Source organism: Lathyrus oleraceus, chromosome 6 (genome assembly GCF_024323335.1).
Source record: "Lathyrus oleraceus cultivar Zhongwan6 chromosome 6, CAAS_Psat_ZW6_1.0, whole genome shotgun sequence".
Lineage (NCBI taxonomy): Eukaryota > Viridiplantae > Streptophyta > Magnoliopsida > Fabales > Fabaceae > Lathyrus > Lathyrus oleraceus.
In genome coordinates this window covers 396,171,539-396,175,967 of record NC_066584.1, presented here as the reverse complement: position 1 = coordinate 396,175,967, position 4,429 = coordinate 396,171,539, and positions in this window count along the sequence as shown.

Genomic DNA, 4,429 nt, shown 5'->3' with positions numbered 1-4,429 from the left:
ATGTAGAGATCATTGGGACTCATATATGATGCCTAGAGCCATTGTGGATAATTCCTTGGTTGTGCTCTTAGCAATGAGGGTATTAAACCCTAGATGTGAATGTGATAGATCAAAGGTGATCATGCCATACCTACAAAAGAGTTAGACAAATGCAAAGACACATTTTTGGTATTTTAGTTAGTAAATGATAAAATACAAAGTATGATATAATCACATGGTGATTGGTGATCTCTCCAACTACAAACCCAATGAAAAAGGGGTAAGGAGGATTCCAAGGTATGATACCAATGCCAATGCATATGATGAGCTAGCATGAGGAATATTATGGTTAAAATTGGGGTCTTACAGCTGCCCCTATTTAAGGACATTCTAACTGAGGAGGTGAAACTTAAAATCTTCATATCGACTCAGTAGAATGGGCTTAAATAACAATATATAGAACCAAATTTTGGTCCCTAAGATACCTCATGATGCATATGATATAGATGCTAAAGTAAACTCTCTGTGGGAAATATTGCCACAAAGGGAAAGAAATCAGAGAGACCGAAGGTCCACAGGAGCGTAATGCATTTCGTAAGGAAAACTCACTAGGGAGACAGAGACTCTGGGGGATAAAAAGGGTATGCGTAGGCTAGGATACGACTTAAAAACTGCTGGGGGACTAGAGGAATTCCATGAAAATGGAAAGACTCAGCTGGGGAAATAAATGACGTCTGCAGGGGAAACAGGTAGATCAAAACAAAACTGAAATACTTGAACCATGCAGGAAAAACGATTTCACTAGGGAAATACGCACTCAACTCGACTGGGGAAGAAACAATCTTCAACACAGGAGGAGCAGAGATCTATTATCCACTACATGTTACTGGGTAAGGAGATAACAAAAATATGACAGAGAGAACACCCGTTACCGGTTAGGGTAAACATATCAAGTATGACTCATTGATGGCCTCCAGGAAGTGTATTCATTACCGGTTAGAAGGCAAGAATAGAATTGCTGGGGAAAACTGAAAATAGGATTTACAACTATCGATTACTGGGCAGAAGACCAGAAGGAGAGAATATCCATCACTGGTTAAAGTGAATATATCAAGGATAGACTCAAAGGAAAGAAAACCCGTCATCGGTTAGGATGAACATATCAAGGATAAACTTGCTTGGGAATGTTAAGGAGGATATCTGTCACCGGTTAAGATGAACATATCAAGGATAAACCACCTGAACAAAAAGTAGGAACTACATCTATCAAATGCTAGATAGAATACCCTCAAAGAGAGTATCCGTCACCGGTTAGGATGAACATATCAAAGATAGACTCCGAGGGGAGAAATAAGAATTACATCTATTAGTTACTGGATAGAAGACCACAAAGAGGATAATCGTTACTGGTTAAAGTGAACATATCAAGGATAAAATCTGCAAGGGGAGAAAAGCATGATTTACAACTACCGGTTACTGGGTAGAAGACCGCAAAGAGGAGGAAACCCGTCATCGATTAGGATGAGCGTATCAAGGATTAACCCTCTGGGGAATAAAATAGGGATTACAACTACCTTTTTACTAGGTAGAATACCAAAGATGAGAATATCCGTCATTGGTTAGGATGAACATATTAAGGATAAGCTCAAAGAAAGGGAAGAAAATATCCGTCACCGGTTAGGATGAACATATCAAGGATATACTTCCTGGGGAAACGTGAAAACGAATCCGCTGGGGAGAAAAAGGTTACTTTTTCTGGGTATTGGGTAAGAAGTAACAAACTGCAAACTGAGAAGAATATTACCAGTTACTGGGTAATAAACTCTTAGAGGACCCAAAGCATCTATCTAGGTAAGATCTAGAAAGAAACGGTCAATCAAGACTCAACCCAATGAGGACATAACTCAAGGGGAATGGTTCCATCCAGATAATCAACTAGGGAGGAAGCTGAAGTAATCATCATCCACGAGGAAATAACTCAGTGGGGAAAGGAGAAAGGTTAAAGTCTTTCTGCTTAAGGGGCTGACACTCTACAATTGAAGGAGGAAAGACACCAAACTTGTATGGGGATAAAGTACCACCATAGTAGAGACTCAAAATTACAAGAATGAATCAACAAGTGTGATGATGCAATAATGAAATTATATGAGTGCATATGTATATGTATATGTATATGTATATGTATATGTATATGTATATGTATATGTATATGTATATGTATATGTATATGTATATATGATGATTTATGCTGACAAAACAATCACGAAGGATACAAAATGTCGCAGATTTGAACCATCGATACAATTCTCGGCCAATCCATAAAAGAGAGAAACAACTACTGGAGAAAAAGAGAGAACAACATCCCAAAAGCTCAACCCTAGTTGGGGAAGAAGGAGATCTGCTGAGGAAAACTGTTATCAAGTCTGTGGGGATTTTAAGTCGACACCATACCAAATGGGAGGCAATCCTGCGGGGGATAAACACAAATAGCTGCTAAAAAACCAGGAGGAAACTCTGACTAGGAGCGGATCTAATGGCGACTGGCGAGGAAACCAAAGTCCTACCGGAACCATGCGAACTGCTGCAACGAAATGTTCGAACTCAGCTGGAGACCAAATATAAATTTGGCTGGGGAATAATCAACCAACTCAACTGGAGGTGACGGAGAAATAACCGTTTGGAGAAATTAAAAAACACGAGTGCTGAACAATGTTGTCGGGGGTGAAAGAGAAATTGCACCTACTTCTTGGGGAGAACCAATAATGCTCCACATTTAGGGCTTACTGCTTTCGAACCGCTGTTGATATTCCTCTTTTAAATGAAATTGATTGCTTAAAATTAATGCTTTTATATGTTTAAGAAAACATGATTTTGATTAAAAAAATTAATTTCAAAAATGATCATAATAAAATTTAAAACTATTTGGCTGGATTAAATAAGAGTAGAAACAATTGGATAAAAGCTCAACTTTATTTAATAGAATGGTAGTATGTAAATGACAAGACTCCATAGATATTTACAAAGTTGAAAATGGTAATTTACATGGAAAAGGGTTACATTGAATACAATGATCTCTAATCCTTCTACCAACTCCTGATATCCACAATGCTCTTGGCTACTACTGGGGATGAGAATCAAAACCGACCGTTGCGCTCAAGAATGTCTTTAAAAACTGAAGATCAATAGGATGCAGTTACTGTCCAAAATCCCTAATTTTTGCATAAATTTCTCCAAGGTGGGGTACTCAATTTATCGGGATAATTTTTCTGTTTTATGTCTCTAACTTTTTCCTGGATCGCCCTTTAGGATTTTCAATCCACAGAGACGCTCATTTTTGCCTAAGTCGCCCTTTCGAGTTTTCAACTTAGCGAGTTATTCTTTTCTTTTTTAGGCGAAGTATTTCTTGACTGCATTTGCGTTCACAAGACGAGTGAACTTTTCACCATCCATAGTTGTAAGAATCATAACGCCGCCTGAAAAGGCTCTCTTAACAACATACGGGCCTTCATAATTAGGAGTCCATTTTCCCCTAGAATCTGGTTTGAAAGATAAAATCTTCTTGAGCACAAGGTCACCTTCTCTGAATACGCGAGGTCTGACCTTCTTGTCAAAAGCTTTCTTCATCCTCTGCTGGTATAACTGACCATGAAACAGGGTAGTCAACCTCTTCTCTTCAATCAAATTCAGCTGATCATACTTGGTCTGACACCATTCAGCCTCAGTCAACTTGGCTTCCGTCAAGACACGCAACGATGGGATCTCAACCTCTATAGGGAGCACAACTTCCATACCATATACAAGAGAGAAAAGGGTTGCCCCTGTTGAAGTGCGGATGGATGTACAATACCCGTGCAAAGAAAATGGGAGAATCTCATGCCAATCCTTATACATTACAACCATCTTCTGAATAATCTTCTTGATGTTCTTGTTTGCAGATTCATCATCCCCATTCATCTAAGGTCTGTAGGGAGAAGAATTATGATGCGAAATCTTGAAGTCTTTGCAAAGAGCTTCCACAATATTATTATTCAAGTTCGATCCATTATCAATAATGATCTTACTTGGCACACCATAACGACATATGATCTTATTCTTGATAAACCTTACAACAACTTGCTTGGTTACACATTCATATGATGTCGCTTCAACCCATTTTGTGAAGTAATCAATTGCCACCAAAATGAAACGATGTCCATTCGACGCTTTAGGCTCAATCATGCCAATCATGTCAATTCCCCACATGGAGATGGGCCATGGGGAGGAAATGAAGTTCAACAATGTCAGAGGAACATGAATCTTATCTGCATATATTTGACACTTGTGGCATTTCTTCACAAATTTTCAACAGTCAGATTCCATTGTCAGCCAATAGTAACATGCTCGCAACATCTTCTTTGCCATTGCATATCCACTGGAATGAGTACTAAAGGAACCTTCATGAACTTCAGTC